The sequence below is a fragment of the Chelonia mydas genome, chromosome 10 (genome assembly GCF_015237465.2).
Source record: "Chelonia mydas isolate rCheMyd1 chromosome 10, rCheMyd1.pri.v2, whole genome shotgun sequence".
Taxonomy (NCBI): Eukaryota; Metazoa; Chordata; order Testudines; family Cheloniidae; genus Chelonia; species Chelonia mydas.
Window position 1 is genome coordinate 26613388 of NC_051250.2, and position 11129 is coordinate 26624516.

Here is an 11129-nt window from a genome sequence, read left to right on the forward strand (position 1 = left end):
CAAACTTAACAATTGCAAAAGGAGCCAGATTGAAAGCACAGAAAATAGACTTTTAATTCCTCCAAGTCCCTCCTTCAACCCCCAGAAAAAGACAGCATGATCAGGGCACTGTAAACTTCTTCATGCTACCCAAAGAATTTGCATCTCGTTACTTCTGTTGTGTGAAAGGGTAAAGTTGTCCAGTCTCCATCTCCATTCAGTACTTAACCTCTCTGCTGAGACCACTAATGAAGGTATCAGTTAGTGCCAATTACCACAGTATTTTTATTCTTTTCTGGTGTACACATCTAGTCTTTAGGCATTAGTTTATGACCTCAAAGGCAATTACATGTAGGACTATCAGTGGTAACTACTTTCTACCTCTAATAATTTAGTCTCTGGATGAAATCCAGGCTGAGATGCAAGAATAGATAAATCGGGCACAGATAGCAGTACACAATCGGCCACAGAAAGAAGAATTGCGTTACCAACACCAGTATTTTATAAACAGGAGATGGATCAACCATAATCATACTTAATTCTTTTGTAACACTTTTCATCTGTAGATTTCAAAGAAAGAAATTAAAAGATATCCCATTCCATGGGTTTTCAAAGGAACTGAACTGAGGCCTAAATATCTGAACATAATCACTCCAATTTCTGTCTTATGTTAAAAGTTGTGGGCCAAAGGAGGAGTAAACCCACCAACTACCAGTGGGATCATTACCTTACTAATGAAAATGTATTTCCCTTTTGTATCATTTCTATTGTAAAACAGCATATTCATGTAAATACCTACTAGTGACCAGTCCACGTGGCAATAGCATAACTAACAAAAGAAAAATTATGTCCCTTTTGCTTTTTTTTTTTTCTCCAAAAAATACATATGAAACAGCGATTAGGGGCAAATAGCAAGTATCCAGCAATCAGCAAGCAAATGGGGCTATGGGAAAAAAAGATACACCTTTCAGTAAGTAAAGGCCATAACACAAATCTTAGCGTAGCTCTTCTGCCACTTATCATAGAAGTCCTGAAACATGTCATTCTTTATCTTGATGAAAGCAAGTCTCATCTCCTCCAGACATTAAAGCTGTTCTGTTATCCGTTACTCTGTCATATATAATGCTGCATGTATGCTGTGAAAAATACATACTTATAGATTGACAGCTAAGATATTAAAATGTAATTGCAGCTAGAGTACACCACATCCTTGATTAACTCTTCAGAAAACAGTGGGCATCATTACCAGCATCACGTGATTTCAGACAAGATAGGCAGATATCATGGTGCCAGCTTAATGTCTGTGTCTTATGCTGGGGTACGTTAGGTAGAGGCAGCATGAGTATTTCTGAGAAATTTGTTTCCAGGATTAAATGGACAGAAAGGTAACATTTGTTCTTCCTGAGAGGGGAAAAAATACCTGTCTCTGGAGAGGACAACAAAGTCAAATGTGAAAAGATTCATTTCACTGAAAGAGAACTTTATTTATTTGTTTTTACAGACTTTTTCAGACACTTCATCGCCTTCCTTCAATGCACTGACATTCTTTTACATATTACATACAGTGCACTGACCTCACCATAGACTGTTTGACTAAACCTGGATAGACCAGAATACCATTCATTGCAGGGCATTATTACATTTCTGATCCTCTGCAAAGTTTGCATAAAAACGAAGGCACATAGGGAAACTGACAGTTATTTCTGCTAAAAAAGAAATGCCTAATGCCAGTGGAGTTAACCAAAACCTACTGGGAGAACTGGCTTGGCTGATGAAAGATATTTATGACTGATACTTCAAGAAGAAAACTAGCAATAAGACATACTTCTTCATTATCAGCGGTGTTAAAATGCTTCTTTTTGCCTTAAGATAACTATTGCTAGCAATCAGGTATCATGAAGTGGTTTCTTCTTTTGTTACAGGGTGTGCTGTGTCTTCAATACTAAATTCAAATACCTGTGGATATAGTGCATTTGCCTTTTCCTTTACTTGTCACTGATGTGTTTTCCAGGAAGAAATGGACATGAAGGACATGGGGCTGAGCCGTATTAATTTATTAATGCTATATTAATCTTCTATTAATACTGTATTAATACTTGGGTTATGGAAACATTTACTGTATGACTATATGGGGTTAGTTCACTATATGCATGGGTTGGCTGAGTTAGGAAAGAAGTAGGGAGGTAAAATAATTCAAGTAGATAAAGCACTTCCTGGTAAATAGGACAGGAGATTAAGAGTCAGTACCTAAGCCATTAGCTACGAAGATGCTTCCCCTTAGCTCCAGCCAAAAGTTGCACACAGTTTTGCAAAGGCTGGGAACAAATAGATCAAAAGGACACTAACAATTAAAACTTTTCTCTCTGTCTAAAGGTGGGGCAGTTGATAGTGAGCTGTTTCCCAGGAGCAGACTTATACAGACACCCACCCATCCATTTGGGAGTTTGAAGCATTTAAGCCCCCCAAACCATCCAGAGTGGTGGAGGACCTTAGGTAGGATAGGCAGTCTGTATGCATATCTATTTTTTATGAGTTCCAACTGTGAAGATTAAACATAAATGTGTTTTAAGAAAGCTATTTGATCACTGCTCCCAAAGGGAAGACTTGCAAGGATCAAACCAATTTGCACCTGCTGGATAAATATGATTGGTATATAGGGTGCTATAGCCCAAGACCCAATTTAAGAGTGTGAGAATCACAGGAATCCACCCCAGAAAAGGTAAGAGCATAAAGGCTAACACCAGGGCAGGTGCACTCAGAGAGACCAGAGGGGTCAAAGGTGTAGCTAGCCCTGTAACCCTGATAATAGAAAGCCACATGGAGCCTAAGAAAAGGAATAAATCATTGACTATTTCCCTGAACTGATGTTTTGAAATATATATATTTGAAATATTTGAAATATATATATATATTATGATTGTTCTTTAGGATCCATAAAACAAATTATGTTGGTTAATCAAGTGCCACAACAGTAAGATACCACAGTGGAAACACTGTGCTATGGCATATGTTCATACGTATTAACTACATTAATGTAAAAGGGAATTCAACACATAAATCTCATTGCATCATGACAGAACTTTTCTCTTTTGTGGAGAAAGTTTGCATCATTGCTGACCTTCAAATGTATATGTCAACATTATCAGAAACATCAGTCCATATGAATGACACAACCAGTATATTCAAAATATTCAGAATCCCCCCCGCACACCTAGATCACCCTAGTGGCCATCCTACTATGCAGTTGCTGCCAGGAATAGTGCCTGCTTTCACTTTCTGAAATCAAGCTTAGAACCTCTGGCCAAGATTTTCAAATTGACTCAAGAGTTTGGCACCTCAACTTTTGGGGGGCCCAACTGGAGACACGTGAAAGGAATCTGATTTTCAGAAAGTACTGGGGACCCAGCATGTGATACATCAGCCCCCCTTAAGAGGTCTTAAGTTGAGTACTCAAAAATCACTAGTTTTCATTTTTTGAAAGTCTTGGCTTATAGCAGCTATCTACCTGAAAATTCCCTGCCTCTGTTCTACAGTGTTCTTTCCTGCATACGGAAAAAACCTTAACTCTGTTTGGGTATTTAAAGTTATGCCATGTTGCAACTGAAACAAAGTGTTAGATATGCAGATATTTACCACATCTCTTCTTTCCCCAGATTTCTCTTACAATTCCAGTTAATATGAATTCACTTTCAAAAAGCTTATACACATATTCACTTTACTGCAGCAAAATATTTGATTTGCCTTACACAGCATCTAGCACAGAAGTGCCACACACACAAAAATGTTCTGTCAGAAATTGACTGAACAAAAAATAAAACCCCTATAGTGTGATCTGAAACTTGTCAGAACTCAGGCACTGACAGATAGTCCAGGGGAACAAGTTCCAGAGGGGAACTTCAGACAAATGTGCCAAAGGCAAGATTAAATAGCTAAAGTTCACAATATTACAAATACAAATATTTCACTAATTTAAAAGTTACATTCAGAATAATAAAGATTAGGACATCAGAGTCTCTTCTCCAGGCTAGAGCTTTAATGCAATACCAAAGACCTGCATTTGTTAGTCAACTTAGTTTCGTTCTAGGTCACTGGTGTCCAAGTATATTATATAGGTGCCATGTTTTATACATCCAGAGGGAAAGACTACTGCTCACATTGACCTGCCAGCCCGATTGATGTCAAAGATGTCAAGAAAAATAGGAAAGGTTGAGTGTGAAAGCAAAGGACAAATATGAAGCAGCAGAAATGAAGAGCAAGAGATAACTACAGTGTCTCACCATAAAGATCACTCTCAGCTCAGGTCATGAACTCAAGTCCAACTCCCCTGGTGTCTGACATAGGAAGTATAAGATAAGCCTGTACAGATAGGAATCAGAGTAGTAGCTGTTGATATTATTACCACCAAAGAGAATATCCAGGCTCTAATTAAAGCCACATGACATGGTTAAAAACAAAGAGAAAGCATTGTTTGTGAACTGAGCAGCACTGACAATGAACTGAACATGAAGTTGGAGCCATGAGTTCCGGAATTCTAATCCCAGCTCTGACACTCACTGACTGTGTGATCTTGGGCAAGTTGCTTAACCTCATTGTTTTGTATTCCCATGCACAGTATGGGAATAATAATATTTACCGTTTTAGAGACATGGCTGACTACCTGTTTATTTGTTTTGATTAATAAAAGTCAGGCTCACGCTATTTGGACAATTTGCAAGAAAATACTACATGAGCAAAAAGGAAAACAAGAATATAGCAATAGCTGTTGGTCAATTTTTACTTAATACCGTATAGTTAAGTGAGAAATTTGTGTTTCAGGTTAACCTGTAGACTAGGTTTGCTGTTTATCTAATGATACTCAGGGTGTCAGTGCAATTTATCCATTTGCTATACATACATAGAAGAAGTCTGTTTGTGAAAAAGCTCACAGTACTACAAAACCAATCAGTAAGGTTCTGATCCGGTAGAGAGTTATACATATGCTAATTTTAAATACATGAGTAATTCTATGCAAGATCAGGGCCTAAGAATCTGCGACTGTGCTACCTCAGGGAAGTTTAGAAATATAATGGCAGTAAATATTTTTGTAGCACACTGGGAAAAAAAAGTGATGGATCTTACATAATCAGGATACCAATTCATAGGAGTTTATGATCCAAGAAGCAAGTTCAAGCTTAGAAAACTTGATTTTCTGGATTCCAAATGAGGCTTTCACAAATACTTAGCTCAAATAATAACGATTAAAAAAAAAAACAATCCATGATTGATCAGCAAAAAGTGTTACTGGCCTAAGCTCTAAAGCGTCTCATGGATGATTTTTTGTCCTAATTTAGTTTTGTACAAAATAATCTTGACTGAGACCACATCTCAGTCTGCTCCAATATATGATGCAGATCAGAATTATCTAGAAACAGGTAAGGTTCATGTCTAACATAGATATTTTAAAGTGCACTGGAGTGGGTTGAACTTTAATTTATTTGTTTGTATGAAGTATTCTACTGTGACAAGTCAGCTCAACCTCTGAGGTCTATATATATTCCCACTCATTTGCCATTGACAGCAACTATTTGCATGCAGAGAATACTAAAAACACTTTCTTCTTGAGAGCTAATGCAAAGGCATACTACACCCTCGGCTGGGCTGACAACTTCAAACTCTTGTATCTGTGATGATACACAGCTGTCAACAAAACACCAGTTTAACAGGGCAATTTAGAATCTAAAAAGATGATGAAATATTAGGCTAGACAAATTTTAAAATGTTTTATAGATCACCGCTGCTAAGAAACTCAACAGATTAATTATTCCTGTTATCTTTTTTGATTTCCCAAGAAAACTAAAAGCATGCTAGCGAAGGGAATATCATTGTGACAGTCAACACTAAAATCAAAAGCATTGATGCATCACCAATTTCAGCCGTCACATTTGGGAGCTTTGGATGCAAAATGCTCTACTATTTCCTTTGGGTAATTCCCCATATGCATGCCTATATGGCATTGTCATAAATATAAAGGGAAGGGTAAACCCCTGTAAAATCCCTCCTGGCCAGAGGAAATCTCCTCTCACCTGTAAAGGGTTAAGAAGCTAAAGGTAACCTCGCTGGCACCTGACCAAAATGACCAATGAGGAGACAAGATAATTTCAAAAGCTGGGAGGAGGGAGAGAAACAAAGGGTATGTGTGTCTGTCTATATTTTGTCTTTGCCGGGGATAGACCAGGAATGAAGCCTTAGAACTTTTAGTAAGTAATCTAGCTAGGTACGTGTTAGATTATGATTTCTTTAAATGGCTGAGAAAAGAAATGTGCTGAATAGAATAACTATTTCTGTCTGTGTATTTTTTTTGTAACTTAAGGTTTTGCCTAGAGGGGTTCTCTATGTTTTGAATCTAATTGCCCTGTAAGGTCTCTACCATCCTGATTTTACAGGGGGATTTCTTATTTCTAATTACTTCTATTTCTATTAAAAGTCTTCTTGTAAGAAAACTGAATGCTTTTTTCATTGTTCTTAAGATCCAAGGGTCTGGGTCTGTAGTCACCTAGGCAAATTGGTGAGGCTTTTTATCCAACATTTCCCTAGAAAGGGGGGGGGTGCAAGTGTTGGGAGGATTGTTCATTGTTCTTAAGATCCAAGGGTCTGGGTCTGTAGTCACCTAGGCAAATTGGTGAGGCTTTTTACCAAACCTTGTCCAGGAAGTGGGGTGCAAGGTTGTGGGAAGTATTTTGGGGGGAAAGACGTGTCCAAACAGCTCTTCCCCAGTAACCAGTATTTGTTTGGTGGTGGTAGCGGCCAATCCAAGGACAAAGGGTGGAATATTTTGTACCTTGGGGAAGTTTTGACCTAAGCTGGTAAAGATAAGCTTAGGAGGTTTTTTTCATGCAGGTCCCCACATCTGTACCCTAGAGTTCAGAGTGGGGGAGGAACCTTGACAGGCATGTAACACATTTTTAAAACATTCAAATACTGTGTGTGAGAAGTCTCATAGAAATGGCTATAAATAAACTAAGTAAATAACTTATCTACCACAATTTCAGTAATCACCGCTCCCCATATGAGGTGATGATATCCATGTAATAAATCCACTAACATATCACATGGTTCTTCAATTTATCACCTCCAAATAAGCCATTAAGTCATCCCAAATAAGCCAATGAGTTCTCTTAAAATAAACAATTCTCTTAAACAAAAACAAAACAAAAGGATCTATTTAATACAAAGACATTATTGTTTTAGATGGAACCAATCCATTGTATTCCTAGGCTCATCATCCAGCCAAGGTTCAGCTGCAGCTGCTTCCAGTTAGCAGATGTTTTGAAGTCTGCATCACAGAATGTATCAGGCTTTAAAGCTGGAGTAACCACACAGTCTCCACAATTCTTTTGGTACCATATGCCATATTGTTAAACCCAAGATAATTTTGAATCAATTCAAACAAACATTTGAATGGCTGAAGTCATATACAAAAATATCACTAATGAGAGGATTGTTGTTTTTTTTTTAAAATACTCTTTTAGAAAGTATAAATGCTGGAAGTTCAAGTTCATTCCTTACACAGAATGTTGGACCTGATTCTGGAACTCTTATTCACATGAATATTTAATCTTTCAAATAGTCACAATGAGTTAAACAGGACTATTCATGTATAGAATGATTACTTAGATGATGCAAATTTCAGAGTAGCTGCCGTGTTAGTCTGTATCCGTAAAAAGAAAAGGAGTACTTGTGGCACCTTAGAGACTAACAAATTTATTAGCGCATATGCTTTCGTGAGCTACAGCTCACTTCATCGGATGCATACAGTGGAAAATATAGTGGGGAGATTTTATATACACAGAGAACATGAAACAATGGGTGTTGCCATACACACTGTAACAAGAGTGATCAAGAAAGGTGAGCTATTACCCTATTACCAGCAGGAGAGCGGGGGGATGTGGGAGAACCTTTTGTAGTGATAATCAAGGTGGGCCATTTCTAGCACTTTACAAGAACAGTAGTAGGGGAAATAAACAAGGGAAAATAGTTTTACTTTGTGTAATGACGCATCCACTCCCAGTCTTTATTCAAGCCTAAGTTAATTGTATCCAGTTTGCAAACTAATTCCAATTCAGCAGTCTCTCGTTGGAGTCTGTTTTTGACTTTTTTTGTTGAAGAATTGCCACTTTTAGGTCTGTAATCAAGTGACCAAAGAGATTGAAGTGTTCTCCGACTGGTTTTTGAATGTTATAATTCTTGCCTACCTAAGTGAATAGGGCACTGAATTCAGACTCAGGGGAGCCCTGGGTTCTATTCCTGATTCTGCTGTGTTACTTGGACAATTCACTTCTCCTTTCTGTGCTTCTGTTTCTCCTCCCATCCTTTGCTGTTTTGCCTATTCAGATTGTAAACTCTTTGTGGAAAGGACTGTCTTTCACTATATGTTTGTACAATAAGACCCCAGTCTCTGTTGGGGCCTCTGAAGGCTACTGTAATGCTAATAAGACGACAGGTTCTTAATTCTAACAAAAAAAAAATAACCCTGTGGAGACAAGACTAGCTCTCATTGAAGCTTTTAACCAACATAAAATAATACACCTTTGAATGGTCCGTGAACATAGTGCTTAGCTTTAAATAAATGTTGATGCTTCTATTAACTAAATATCATTGCCCTGAGCCAGCAGGTTCTGATATAGTTTTGTATATTCCTTACAGTTATTTGCCCCCTAGTTGTGCTTGTTTTCTTCTGAAGAATAATTAAGATTTAATGGCATATTTTCACAGGTTTTTTCTGCTTGGTTTCTTGCTGCCTACTGTGCTGATTGCTTGTGTCTGATCCTGGTCATTACAAGAGCTGTACAGTAATTGCCTATCTGGTGACTCGTTAATGAAGGTCCCCAGTGAGATAAGAAGCTGTTCTTTTGAAGTTCATCATGTTTACTGTTGGCCTTCTAGTCTAATCTATACGTTCAGAACACCTTATTCAGTTATTGGAACCTTCTTTCTTCTAGGGATACTGATACCTTGTAAACAAGCCCCTTTATCTCTGCGAACAACATGCCTTGCCTCTGACAAATCAAGGCATTTTACACAAAGCACATTCCCTTTTCACCTCTGAAACACTAAGATGGTTCTGAAACAGAATGCCACAATCTTCTGATACAAACAGCTGTTTGGGAACCATGCAGCAACCCTCATAAAATAGCACTTCTAACACCTGAAATTTAGCAATATACTATAACAAAACCCAGCACTGGTACTGGGCTCGTGGCACTAGAAATGTTCTCCAGCTCTATTCTGACAATTAGCTTTAAAAAAACCTCTGTGACTTAAGTAAAATTAGTACTGAAGATGATTTACTGGTTTGGTTTTATCCATGATTTATGAGGCTGTTTTTTTGGCAATTGTCCTATTCTTTAAAGACGGCTGTAAACCAGTACAGGAGGTACACTAATTAGCTGAAGAATTCTGTTTAGTTCTCTGAGTTTGCCTAAATAAAATTTAAAAGGGAAGAGAGTAGCTCTCAGCAGAATGTTTCCAGAGTGACTGTTGTAAGAGTAAGAGATGGCAGGACCTGTTGCCACAGAGGGACCAACAGAGACAGATGCTCCAGAAGGCTTAACCCTGGTCTACACTACAGGGTTAGGTCAAATTTATAATAAATGCATCTACACAAGCAACCCCGCTCCGTTGACCTAAAGGCTCTTAAAATTGACTTCTGTGCTCCTTCCCAGTGAGGGGAGTAGTGCTAAAATTGACCTTGCTGGGTCGAATTTGGGGTAGTGCGGACGCAAATCAACGTTATTGGCCTCTGGGAGCTATCCCAGAGTGCTCCAATGTGACCGCTCTGGACAGCGATTTCAACTCCGATGCACTAGCCAGGTAAACAGGAAAAGCTCCGAGAACTTTTGAACTTCATTTCCTGTTTGGTCAGCGTGGCGAGCTCAGCAGCACAGGTGACCATGCAGTCCCCCCAGAATCACAAACGAGCTCCAGCATGGAGTGAATGGGAGACATTGGATCTGATTGTTGTATAGGGAGAAGAATCTGTGCAGGCAGAACTCCAATCAAAAAGAAGAAATGCTAATATATATGCCAAAATCGCACAGGGCATGGTGGAGAGAGGCTACAACAGGGACACACAGCAGTGCCGTGTGAAAATCAAGGAGCTCAGGCAAACCTACCAAAAGACAAAGGAGGCAAATGGTTGCTCTGGGTCAGAGCCCCATACATGCCGCTTCTGTGATCAGCTGCATGGCATTCTAGGGAGGGACCCTACCACTACCCCACCACTGTCCATGGACATCACACAACATGGAGGAGGATTTTGTGGATAAGAAAGAGGAGGAGGAGGAGAATGTGCAGCAGGCAACAGGTGAATCCGTTCTCCCCGGCAGCCAGGACCTTTTCATCACCCTGGAACCAATACCCTCTGAAAGCAGGATCCCCAAGCCTGAAGGCGGAGAAGGCACCTCTGGTGAGTGCACATTTGTAACGACAGTACAGTACGTGTTATTCCTTGACTTCAGCAACGGTTTTGATATGGTCTCCCATAGTATTCTTGCCAGCAAGATAAAGAAGTATGGGCTGGATGAATGGACTATAAGGTGGATAGAAAGTTGGCTAGATTGTCGGGCTCAACGGGTAGTGATCAATGGCTACATGTCTAGTTGGCAGCCAGTGACCCAAGAGTCAGTCCCAGGGCCGGTTTTGTTCAATATCTTCATTAATGATCTGGAGGATGGCATGGACTGCACTCTCAGCAAGTTTGCAGATGACACTAAACTGGAAGGAGTGGTAGATACGCTGGAGGGTAGGGATAGGATACACAGGGACCTAGACAAATTAGAGGATTGGGCCAAAAGAAATCTGATGAGGTTCAACAAAGACAAGTGCAGAGTCCTGATTAGGATGGAAGAATCCCACGCACTGCTACAGACTAGGGACTGAATGGCTAGGCAACAGTTTTTCAGAAAAGGACCTAGGGGTTACAGTGAACGAGAAGCTGGATATGAGTCATAGAATCATAGAATATCAGGGTTGGAAGGGACCTCAGGAGGTCATCTAGTCCAACCCCCTGCTCAAAGCAGGACCAATCCCCAATCAAATCATCCCAGCCAGGGCTTTGTCAAGCCTGACCTTAAAAACTTCCAAGGAAGGAGATTCTACCACCTCCCTAGGTA